Raw genomic sequence first — 14,072 nt, 5'->3', positions numbered from 1 at the left:
TCATAATCATCATATGCTACAATGGATAAAAGTATCCAGATAGATTTAAGCATGGCTACCGGTGAAAATGTTTCCTCATAATCGATTCCTTTTTTCTCTTGCTTTGAAGGTTCCAACCTTCCTATCCACCCCCTTTTTTCTCTTGTAGATCTACTGGCAACCAATGGGTTTTACACCATTCGGTGGTTCTGTAAGTTCCCATACTTGATTTGAGTACATGGGCTCCATCTCAGATTTCATAGTTTTCTTTCAAGATATTGCATCTTTATCTTGGAGAGCTTCTTTGTAGTTACTAGGATCAGTATCTTGTTCAGTTGGGATCATTTCATACACTTCACCCAATAGAGCATATCGACTAGGTAATCTAGTTACCCTCCCACTATGACAAGGCCCTATTTGTTCGTTCGGAGTATTTTGGTGTGATGATTCTATTCGATTTGTATCAGGATCTTTACGTTGATCTGGTTGATTCCCCAGCATGTCCTGATCATCCTTTTGAACAAAATCAATTTGGGATTCCACAATCCTCCCACTATTATGTGGTGCTGGATCGTTATCCTCAATTGGTATTTCTTGAGTTGTTTGGTTTCCTTGTGTTTCCCTTCTTAATTCTTTAAGAACAATCTTACTTTTGGGTTTGTGATTCATCATATAGTCTTCTTCTAAAAAATCGAGCATTGGTGCTGATAATGACATTTCGATCCTTAGGACTATAAAACAAACCACTTTTGGTACCTCGAGGGTATCCAACGAAAAAACATACTTTTGTTCTTGATTCCAACTTTCAAGCGTTCCCTACCAACACATAGGCTTGACTACCCCATATCCGAATATGGGCCAAGCTGGGCTTTTGCCCTGTCCATAATTCAGTAGAAGTAGTTGGTACTGACTTAGAAGGAACTAAATTCAAAATGTAAGCAGTTGTTTCTAGGGCATAGCCCCAGAAGAAATTAGAGCAACTCATAAAAATTTATCATCGATCTTACCATTTCCATAAGAGTCCTATTTCTCCTTTCTGCCACACCATTTTGTTGCGGTGTGCCTGGTACAATCAGCTAGGATGAAATCCCCTTTGCGTTTAAGTATTCCATAAACTTTCCTGAGAGGTATTCACCACCACGATCAGATCGTAATGATTTGATACTCTTTCCTAAACGTTTCTCTGTAACTGCCTTATAGCTTTTGAACATCTCAAAAGTTTCAGACTTATGGTGCATTAGAAAAATGTATCCATACCTTGAGTAGTCGTCTATGAAAGTGATGAAGTACTCACAACCTCCTCTCGCTTGGATAGTCATTGGACCACACACATCAGAATGTACCAACTCCAAACATTCTTTGGCTCTATACCCCTTGGCCGAAAATGGCCTCTTAGTCATCTTACCTTCCAAACATGATTCACAAGCTGGAAGTTCCTCAACTTCTAATGAACTCAAAGGTTCATCTCATACCAATCTAGTCATCTTGTTTAGATTTATATGACCTAAGCGTAGATGCCAAAGATAAGTTTGATTTGGTTTCAAAGGTTCATTTCTCTTAGATGGAAAAATTATTGAGTTATTCAATTCATTACATTTAGCAGAATTTGCACTTATAATGTAAAGATCATCTACCAAAATACCAGAACAGATAAAACGTTTATTGTACCTGATAACAATAGAGTTATCAAACTCAAAACAATATCCATTCAAAGCTAAAGATGAAATTGAAAGTAAATTTCATCTCAAAGCTGGTACGTAAAGACAATCATTCAAAATTAAAGTCCTATCAATACTAAAATTCAAATGAAAAATGCCTACTGCTTCTACTCTTGGTCTTGTTACATCTCCCGAAAGCACGTAACTCTCTTCCTTATTTGGTCGCCTGGTTTTTTGGAACCGCTGGAACGAATTGTAAACATGATTAGTGGCTCTAGTGTCTACACACCAAGATCCAGTAGACACAACTGCTAATTGTGTTTCGACAACAAATAAAAGAAAGTTATCTTGAGTATTCTTGCTTAGCCATGCCTGACATTACTTCTTCCAACGTCCCTTCTGACCACTGTGAAAACACTTGCCTTTCGGCTTTTTCACTCCACCTTGAATACCCTTGGAGTGAACTAATTTATTCTTCTTTTGAGTCTTTTTCTTCTTCTTACCTTTCGATTTAGTAGAAGATCCTTTCTCATTCAGATTGACCTTAGCTTGCTTAGGTTGAAGTTTCTATGCTCCTTTAAGCTCACTGAGAAGTTTTGGCAAGGTATAAAGCCTTTTGTTCATGTTATAGCTCAGCCGAAAATTCTCATAGCTATCAAGAAGTGATTGAAGTACGATATCAATCTGGCTTTTACCATCAATATCAGAACCAAGTACTTCGAGCTCATTCAAAAGACTCATCATCTTAAGAGTGTGCTCACTTACATTGGCTCCTTCATTCATTTGGGTGTTTAGGAGTGTTTTCATGGCAGTTTGCCTTGCGGCTCTGCCTTGATCACCAAACATCTCCTTTAGGCTATAAATGATGTCATAGGCACTTGTCATATTCTGGTGTTGTGTTTACAACACGTCTGACATTGATGCTAACATGTAGCATCTAGCCATTTCATCAGCCTTCTTCTACTTCTTGTGAGCACTGATTTTCTCATTAGTGGCACCCTTCTCAGGCAATTCAGGGCATACTTCAGTTAACACAAATTTGTACTCTTTAGATGCGAGCACAATATCCAAATTTCTTTTCCAGTTGACATAGTTTGTTCCATCCAACTTATGGTCTTTAAGTATAACAGATAATGGGTTGAATGAAGGCATTTTGAAAAACTGAAAAATGACATATTCAGAAATTAATTTATGGCATACATGATTTGAATTATCAAAAATTGCACCCAGAATCAATCATATAATTCGTTAACAATCAAAACATTTTAGCATGAAATTTCCTATCTCGATGAGAGAATAACTTCCATGCAATTTAGTTCACATTACGTTTCATTGTCTAGACAAGATACCATGTCAAATATAAATTTAATCAATTAACTTGCTTTGGTCCCATAAATAATGGTATTGATTTCGATGGGAAATATTTCCATAATTTATAGTTAAGTGCATAACCATGACTTGATCATAATCTCACCATCTTCATAAAATTTATTCCGATGGGGAAATAATTTTATAATAAATGACTATCCATTATGATTATGAAGAAAACTAATAATCCAAGATATATGTAATCGAAAATTTTCGATAGGGAGGAAGGTCTAAGCCAACACATATTTTCAATTACATCTCTATTAAATTTTCTTACCAATAATCCAAACTTAAAAAATATTGCCGTAATTCCAAAACTCCTAGAATAGAGATATCTTAAAAATGCATTGACCGGAATTTACACATTTTGGTATCACTGCCTAAAACCGAGATTCGTTACGGATTTTTCCATGAAGTGAAACCATTATCGTAGTACCATAGGTTTTCAATTTAACAATTAACAAATCTAGCAACTAGGTCGTTCCCAGGAAAGAGAGGGCTTTCCGAAAAAAGGGCGCGCAATTAAGTAACCTCAATCCTTGATAGAACTTTCTAGACATTGCATTGTTAATCATAAATTAGAATACTTAAATTCATGGGTCGAAATTGCACACTTGGTTCCGAAAAGAATCTTAAGTTAAAAATGAATTTTCCCAAAAATAATACGCAGTCACATTTAATATCTCAACTCTCCGAATTTTATCATAACATATTTTTCTTTGAACCAATGACAGAGACCGTAAGGTGATGTGTACTCCCACTTGATATTTTATTTTCAGATGATTAGTATCTTAATTTTCATGTTTAGATAACATCCATAAATAAATAGGAATCCTAATCTAGCGTGACATTTAATTACAATCATACATGCAATTAAAATAGGAGACAGAGTTAAAATAAGAAACCAAATCAATCAAGAGTCCTAGCTATCATGGTCTTTAATCAAGCCCGAATCTCTACTCAAATAGGAATCCTTGTTTGGAAACTACTCGAAACATTGTTGCCCGGACTGCCCCACACCCGCTACCTGATCTGCCCCCTACTGCCCACATCTTTTCGGCAGCTTCCGACGTAGATCGTCGGCTGCCGGATGCGCTGCAGCTGAAGCTGTTGCCAGCAGTTGCTGCATGTGTTGGCAGCAACCACATATCTATAACCGGCTTTGATACCAATTGTTGGATACATGCAACTCGCAAAAGCGTATAAGGACCTCAAAGACATAAACGATAGCTAGACAGATTTCAATAAATTTCTTATCAATTTAAATCACCATAGCATAAACCATATATAAATTAATTACACGTAGATTATTTACCTTGAGATCTTTCTAAATTGATCTCTAATAATCAAGAACGATGGATGGAGTCATCGAGTTTGCTACTAAGCTCAAACCTGCGGATCTTCCACCGTATGCACCAATTCCCAAACTTGAATTAAGAGGGTGGTCTCTTTATTCCAAGAACCTAAAAAACACAAACAAAAAACTAGTGCAAACGATTAGAGAGTAGAGAGGCCAACTGGTGTCTCAAAACTTGTGTTCACAAAACACACACTATGTGTGTATTTATAGGGTCGGCCACACCTAGGGTTTTCTCCCTAGGTAGGCGGCCCCTAAGCCTCTCCTTCTCCTAATTTCGATCCGTTTTGGTTTTCCTGTATCTTCTAGTATTGGGCTTCTAGGCTACAGTGGGGACCAACTAGGAAAAATAAAACATAGGCTTCATATGAATTTAATTATCAGTCCAAACCCATGGACATAATTATAATTCATAAATTATAATATATTCCACTAAAATATTATAATTGTACTCCCCGTTATATTTCAAATTAAATCTGAGCCTTTCGTTATACTTGTTCATAAATTTCTCACGTTAAGTTACAGATACCCGTCAATTAAATATGCCACTGACATATAATATTTAATTGACATCTTTAAATATTTCCTTGAGCTTACCGCTTAACTTATTTAAATGTGTTAGATTAATTAAAATCCATCTACAGGGTTTTGATACAATCTCAAATCCTATAAACATTCTCAAGAGGGTATCATCAATCCATAATTGGACGTGAATTTTATTAATAGATTATTTTCCATCGTACATTTAATTCGGTGACCCAACTCACTTGGTGTTTGTTGGCCTGTACAAAAAGACCTCACCTTTTCCATATAGTCAGACTAGGAAAATTGACTCACACGTAGTCCTGATCAATACACTCCAAGTGTATTGGTATAGTAAGTTCAAGTTTTACCGCTCTCCGTAACCAAGATAGGTATACTGAAATACTATACCACAGCCAAGCTGACGTTTTGTCCAATTCCGTCTTGGCTGTGATTGCTTACTTATATTCGATAGGAACTTATGAATTGATCTTCCGTGTGCAAGTTTAGGCTCTACACACCAATTAATATACCATATAAAAAAAAAGACACTGATGCCAATATGTTTTTTCTCATATTAAATGCTAAATATATTTTATTCAAATAAATAAATCGAGTTTGAATATTACATAAAATAATGACTTTTAGCATACTAATCCTATCACTTTATAGGTTAAATGTCTTTATCATTATATGAATTCTATGAACTGAATTAGAGAGTGTTTAAGTCACATAAATTCAATATTAGAGTTGGAGTCCTATGGTGTACAAGTATTGACAATTATCCACTAGGGGATATTCATTTAAGTTGATTGAAATGAGCCTTAGGGCAAAAATTTTCAGACTTGGAAAATAATGCAAAGCCTTCTAGATGGTGTCTCTAAACTTTGGAAGGAGTTCTTTTGTCGTTTCAATTGGAAGGTAAAGCTTGGAGTCACAAAATGTGACAAAACACCTATGGACCAAAATTGACAAACACTCACCACTATAGAGGACCAGCCCTTGTACTCTTTACCTAAAATGGTATAGATTATGTCTAGCATCCTTCGAGACAAAATAGAGTTGTTGTGAAGACCTTTGATGATGCACTAAACAAGTCCATAAACTAACGATGTTTTGGAGGATCTACCAACTCAGATGGCCCTATTTTAGACGGCCATTATTTCATGTCTACTTGATCATGTGGTTTGTAGTGGCCGATAGTCATCTTGCTCCACTTTTTTCAGTCAATGCACAAATCTAATCTACGAGATTGGACGAGACGTTAGTCAACACGCAATGCATTAGTCCACATACAATCTAGTCAGCCAACATGACCTGAACAAACCAAAGTCAAACAAGATGAACCCAAATCGGACAAGAGCATAGGCGTACATGGTTTACAAGGGTCACCACTCAACGCACAACTCAGTCGACGGAGTCGGACAAAGTAGGCTTAAGTCGATCAAACCCACTAGCACCAAGGTCCTTAGGCGGTCCATATCTGGGTGGCCAAGCCTAAGTTGATTGACTTCATGAACAATTGACGAAAGTAAGTCATGTTCGTCTCAGGTATCAGTAATTCAATTCAACCTAACTCCATTGCATATCATGTTCATGCATACATACGATCCATAAGATATCAACCGTACGATCGAACCATACCAAGACAATGACTATCTTAGACCATTGTCAGACCTGGCCTCAATAAGATAAATACAACCTCTGAGCCAAGCACGCCGAGTCAGTCGGCGTACAACCAATACCAAACATTGAGCCGTCTGACCTTTTTATGATCCCATCCATGACCGATCAAAACATGTGACACTTTCTGACACCCGACACCACCTTCCCGTGATTATTCATATTACGTACTCCATATTAGTCTTGGTTGCTCAAGACTATACTATAAAACCCCCTCCTCTTTAGTAGAAAGAGATCCGATTCATGCTCACTCTTATTCACTCACAAAAAGAAAGCACAGAGCTTCTTCAACCTTCGACCTTCAACCTTCAATTGTCGACCAACTCATAGTCCTTTACCTTGTAGCTCATACTTTATATGCTCTATTTGTCTCACTTACTTGCCTTTCTGGCACTCATATTTCACATCTTACATCTCGTACTTCACATCTTCGATATACTTGTTTTACGTGACCTCTTTTCGATTACTTACTTGATCGTCAAAGGTTCTTTCACAGGTCCCCACCGGTGCCCAATTCTTTCATCCTCAACCTCACGTTTGTTCATAAGGTCCCACTATAGAAGGCTCAAGACCATAGTTTTTAATGTCGTATCGTGCCTTAAATCGTGTAGGTTGGAGGTTCAAGGTTTTCAAGGTTCAATCGGTACGATGAAAGTTGAATCGATGGTTTACAATACACAATAAATTAATATATATTTATATATATACTATATAGTATATGAATATAACTACATATACAGTTATAGTTAGTGTTCATTTTTTCTTTTTTCAACTTTTGTTGGATAGGTAGGCTCTTTAGTTTACACTTTACAAGCCCATGAAATGGGCCAAATATTAATGATAAACATTGACTATTCAAAGTACAAATTACCAAGCTTCCTTGATAAGCTTCAGCAAATAGAACAAATCAAGAAAGCTTTGGAATTATCACCACCACCACCAAAAGTATCTCCACCACTGATTCTCCTCCTACGACTTAGACTGGCTTGTTAGCTCTGCTCCCAATCCTCCAAAAGAGATAGCAACTCTTCCTCGTGAGTTGAGATCGGCCTTTAGTCTTAATTCCATTAGCGGCATTGCGCTCGCCTCCAGTAACTCTGGCTCGATACACCTAGTTCGCTCTTCATGCGGCCATGCATAAATAGAGGCTTTCCTCTTCTGGTAGCTAGGCTAGGTATCCAGATCGTGTATCATACCATATGATATTGTTTTGCTTTGCCTGTGATGATGCTTTTCAATTTTCATGGAGCATGAATTCCACTGGACCGCCTTCTCCTTGATCTGTAGCAACTCCTCCTCCGCCACTTCAAATCAGTCATTTTTTTATAATATTGCGGTTTACGGTTTGATCACGATTTTGAGGATTGAACCTTGATTTTCGCGGTATAGATGCATATACGGTATTTTGTTGTCAAAATATCATGGTAGCTGATGGTTCACAATTTTCACAGTAGAACCGGCAATACGATACAGTATTAAAAACTATGCTCAAGACAAATTACATTGACTATTCAACAATTGTAGATTCAGGCATCTATAATTCAGTGCCCACCGTGGGGCCTCTACAGCTCCTTGCCTAACAGAGCCAGAAACCACAATCTCAATCGCCTTGAAACACCATGCCTCCTCCAGAAACAAAGCCCACGATTGACGTGTTAGCTTAATTAACGGCCATGAGAAAGGAGCTCTATTAGAACTCCATCCGGATGGTGGGTGTGAGAGATATGGGAGCACTTGGAAGACTTGTGCAGCATTCAATAACGAATCGATAAGTCGATTTGAGGATACTTGCCTTGTTTCAACAATGAAGGAGTATCTGGCCCCCATTGTAACTCAGAGACGGCCCACTGTGCCTTCCAGAATGGTCTGTCGGTCAACGCTTACTTGCTCCCAAATCCATCTTACAAGGCCAAAGAAAAGCATGACAAAAAGGATGATCAATCAACGCCCCTCATTTGAACGCCAGTAATCCTCTGCCTAGTAGGGAACCCAATAGATGAGAATCTTTGAACAATCACCGAAATACAACCTCAACATCACATATGAGGAAACGGTGCTCGTACTCAAAGGAATGGGGGACAAAGTAAGATGGTTGTCAAAGAAGACTGATGGAAAGAAAAAGGACACTACTAAATGGTGCAAATTTCATCAAGATCACTAGCATAAAACCTCATATTGCAAAGCTCAACTTTAAGAGGTAGACAACTTGCTCAACAAAGGCCAGCTACATAATTTGCTGGCAGAAAGTGGGAAAGCCCCATGCGCCAAAAGAAAAGATAAAGAATAAGAGTTTCAATCCTCTCTGAATATCTAAAATAAGAAGCCCATATAGTATCAACTCTAAAACTCTTTAATTCATACCTTTTAGTTTAATTTTCATATCGAATGTTATACAGACTTAAGCATTGGAGGGTCGATGGTTTGCCGTTGACCAACTCGTAGCACATTTTTTAACAAAGAATTTGTGACCAAGTACTTCACTGAAACTGAGGGACAAAAGAAATATGGTACACAAACGTAAAGAAGATAAGGCGAACAACCACAAGAGGTAACACTATCGAGACATTTGATAATACTTTAAATATTAGGTTAGTCTCACCTCTCACCTGCCACGTTTATATGTTTTCGATCACCACATTCACAACCTAGTTACATGGCATGCTGGCCAACACCAAAGTCATTGAGAAAAAACTTGAAAAAATTTGGTTAACATTCCCCATCGATGAAGTTTCCAAGATGCAAAAACAAGTTATAAAAAACCAGATTACATATCGACATTACACTGCTCTTTTCATTTCCTACCATATTCTATTTTATTTTATAGACTAGATTACATATTTACATGACACTACCATACTTTTACTTTTTTTTATATATGCTATATATTTCACATACAACTTTATCCCGCCAAGCCTTCTTTGACTCTTTCATTTTTCTCCTCATCTTTCGCCTTCTTAACTCTCTCTTCCTCCGCTAAACCCTTCGAAAATCCCATCAAATCCATATTTGGATCACTACATCACTTTTCCCCTTCCTCACTAAGTCCTCCCTCCAACTCATTTTCCAATCTCTGCGCTTCTAGACTCGTCCATGATTACTTCTTCTATACCTTTCACAACCTCTCCCTCATTGCCCCAAAACCCCAAGATTGTCTCATAATTTGTTCTCTCTTTTTTGATAAACCATTCCCCTGACTTCTCATCTTTAAATTGACAAAGCATCTCCAGCTTCGTCTCGGCAGCAGCCATACCCCCAATAATTTTGACTCGTCGATTATACTCTACATGTCTTCCATAGTCTTAACCTCGAGAGCCCTCAACCTCATCTTCAACTTTTGCTGCTTCTTTTTCACCTTCTTCGTCGACTTCTTAGAAAATAGACTAAGATTAGAACTCATTTTCCTAGCATTGTCCAAAGCCCTATCCCTATCTCTCTCACAAGCCCCAAGCTTCAACAAAGTTTGATTATACAAGTCACGGGTCATGTGTGCGCTTTCTTCCATTCATCGACCGCCATTGACATCTCAAACTTCATCGCGAGAAGTTTGTCAACCTAATCTTCGGCTGCCCCCCAATCTCTCAATCGTTGTAGCCTCACCTTTCCTCACCTCCACCACTTCTGCCTCTACTTGGTCGATTCTTCGAGCCAACAACTCAATGAAAATCTTGGAAGTCAAGAACTCTCATTGCAGATGATAAATTCCTTGATAATATTTACCAAGGCTCGCATTCGTTCTTTCTTCAACATAGTGATCTCCTCAAAATTAAAACTTGCCCCCTGGAAAACTTGGAAGGAGTAGACTAGCGTGTCCCGAGATGCCCGAGCCAAGCCCAACCCCTTTAAGAACTTCTAATCCCTCGAAAATAAGAGTTGGTGGATCTTTATTAGAAGGGCGTATGGCGGTGAAAAAGTAGACGCATTGGATGGAAACGTACAAGTAAACGTATCCATGCCATGGTACCCACATGTATTATAGACTCTGCTATCAAAAGCGTCCTCTTCGTAGCCTCCCCATTTCCACCTAGAGCTTCAACCAAACTAGTCTTTCTTTTCTTTTGAACCACCGAACCCCAACTACCCTCAATCTGTCTCTCCTCTTCTCCCACACCACATTCCACTTCTCTATTTTCTGCCTCTACTTCGCCGATCTCTTTTAAGATCTCCCCCTCGGACGCAACTGTCGTGCGCACATTCGCCACACTCCTCTTCACCTTACCAGTATCATTGGGTATGCCCAAAGCTCCATTTGACCTTGCCATCGCTGACAACTTCTTAATCGAGAATTAACTCTTTTTTACTCCTATTTGCTGTAGGGCACTCTCTGGTAAAAGCTCACCCAAGATGACCTTCTCCGAGAGCCTTCTTAGCGCAGTCGCTATCGGTGTAGGCGGTCCTCTTGCCTCACTTTCTCTGACATATCATTGGGCACTGCAAACAAAAAAGGAATCTCAAGGTCTCATATGACGGACAACCAAAGAAAATCGCTAAAAATAACATACGCATATCAAATAACGCGACGATTACCTTTTGGGGTCTTCCAACAACGCAGAGCACTTTCCCCAACACCAAAAATGTCACTACCCTTGACAAAATAGTATTCACTCTTCCATTCAGCGTGATCATTGGACACCAGTTCCAAGATGATAGGAGGACATTTTCACTTAGGCACCACCATGTACCTCCCCTTGTCAATCTTATGTTTCTTGAATGTATACAACGACATTAGATCTCCCATGACAAAGTCCGCTCCATATTTACAACTCAGATGTCGAATGCCTAATATAATCTTAAGAGAGTTGGGCATTAGTTGACTAAGAGCCACGCCAAATCGACGTAGAACTTGCACCAACAGTGTAGGCAAAGGAAGCTGGAGACCCAACCTGAACATGACCTCGTAGAATGAAAACTCATCCTTAGAATCTGTATCTATCCGTTCCTCCTTAGTAGTATCCTTAAGCACGACTCCCTCCGATATATGATATATGTCCCTCAACACTCCCAAGTATCCCCTGGTAATACGCGATTCAGGACTAATTGATTCGGGTAGGATCTTGTGAGGTTTATGAAGATACTTCTCCATAACACTTTTGGAAGTTGCGCTTTCATTGTCCATCTCCTCCATCTAAAATAAAGATTTCCTCCGCAGGGAACTACCAATCTCGCAAACTAAACAAGTAACACAAAAAGAGAATGAAGCAATACTCTATTTATAGAAGCCATATTGAATGACAAAATACTTCATGAAATGCGTGCCTCACGCAATGCAGCTTCTCACCACTTGTTCGAACCATCTCTTCAAAAATCCATATTCTATGGAGTGACACATAGGCAAGCAATCATGATACTCTTGAAATAGGCGACAAAAAATTCTACATACCATTGACTTTATCATTCAAACATCTCTGAACAATGTATTGTCACCCTAACTCGTCTTATCTTCATATACATCTTATCTTTTATTATATAGCATGTCATACATCAATTTGAAGTTTTGAACAACTCACCACTTTAATGCGACCTATCAATAGCCTATACTTTAAAGAATTTAATTTTGTTGCTGAATTGTTTCCTACTTTGATCCCAAAGAAAGCCTTCACTACCTTATCTGTAAATATACTATTTTGTCAATAGTCTCGACACTAGCTTGTCTATCTTTTAGTTTCTAGCTTGTCTATATTTTAGTTCTTGCATCTATTATGAATCTTTTGTTTTATTATAGGACATGATGTACATTAAATGCCTTAGAACATGTTGCACGTCAAAGGCAACCCAATCCTGCCCAAATCAAATATTATGCTTTATAATTCAAGTCAGTGCTAACAATGGTCTTGTGCATATTTGTGTACTATTTCACCACTATTCTCTACATTGACTTGTTCGGACCTAGCCTCAATAAGACAAATACAGCCTCTGAGCCAACAAAAACAAGCCACACCTCTTTACACCCGACACCACCTTCTAACGATTATCCTTTTACGTACTCCATGTCAGTCTTGGCCACCCAAGACTCTACTATCAAACCCCCTCTTTCGTAGAAAGGGATCTAATTGATTCTCACTCTCATTCACTCATACAAAGAAAGCACAAAGCTTCTTCAATCTTCAACCTTCCACCTTCCACCTTCAACCGTCGACCAACTCTCAATCTTTTACCTTACAACTCATACTTTACACTCTATTGTCTCACTTACTTGCCTTACTGGCACTCATATTTCACATCTTACATGTTGCACTTTACATCTTCGATATACTTGTTTTACTTGACCTCTTTTCGATTACTAACTTAATCATCGAAGGTTCTTTGGTAGGTATCCCACCAGTGCCCAGGTCTTTCATCCTCAACCTTGCTTTTGTTCACAGGACCCCGCTGTAGAAGGCTCAGGACAAATTATGTTAACTATTCAATAATTCTAGATTTGGACATCTACATCATCCAAATTTTTTGTCTCGAATTGAAGGCTGAGATTAACAATTAAGACTTGATACTATGGCTGCAAGAGAAAGATGTGGCTTGAACAAAATACGGGTATTCTCTATCATTGATCTTTGGAGAAGCTTTTGGAAGGAAAAAACCCAATCTTTGATCTTAAGATTATCAAGCTATCAAAGCCATCTTTGCTACTGATTTTTACTTCTACCCAACCCTACACATAAAAGGCTTTCTTATCATCTTACTTTTGCAAGTAGAAAGTGTGATGCGGGAATCCCACATCAGAAGTGAAGGAGTTCAATGTCTAGTTTATAAGTTGGGCAAACCTAACATTAGTCAAGTGGATTTCTAGTGGATAGTTAGGTCCAATCTTGTGGGCTAGGCTTGGACTCGGGGATTTACCCCCTTTCCATGTGGGCCTGTGTGTTTTGTTAGTAGTGTATCCATCTTCCCTTGGGCGTGTGCGAGCCTCGCTGCATCAATTTGGTATCGAAGCCTGGGTTTGGGAGTGTGTCTGTGTGACTGGTTGGCGTTGGTCTGTGTGGCGTGCCAATGGGTCAGGCTGGACATGCACGAGGGCGTGCACATTCTAAGTGGGAGGGAATGATGTGGGAATCCCATATCTGAAGTGAAGGGGTTCAATGTCTAGTTTATAGGTTGGACAAACCTAACATTAGTCAACCAGTTTTCTAGTGGATAGTAGGTCCAATCTTATGGGCTGGGCTTGGGCCTGGGGATTTACCTCCTCTCCGTATGGGCTTGTGTGTTCTATTAGTGGTTTTCTAGTGGATAGCTATATCAAAGTGCTTCTCTTACTAGTGTCAAATTTTCAGATTTGTGAAACTCTTTGTTCTTCATTTCTATACTATCTGAGAGGTCATTGTTGTAATTCTTGAGTGTTTCTCACCATATTAGCTTAGAGCTATACCTGACTAAAACCATTTGAACTCTATTTGTAAAAGTGCAATTGTTGGGCACAAACCTTGTTAGAGGGTGAAGTTTGGGGTGAGTTACAAACCATAGTTGTAAAATTGAGACATTGTCTTACGAAATTTCCAGTTTCTTGCAAAATCTCC

Source organism: Tripterygium wilfordii, chromosome 9 (assembly GCF_013401445.1).
Source record: "Tripterygium wilfordii isolate XIE 37 chromosome 9, ASM1340144v1, whole genome shotgun sequence".
Classification (NCBI taxonomy): Eukaryota; Viridiplantae; Streptophyta; class Magnoliopsida; order Celastrales; family Celastraceae; genus Tripterygium; species Tripterygium wilfordii.
Note: the sequence above shows the minus strand (reverse complement) of the source record.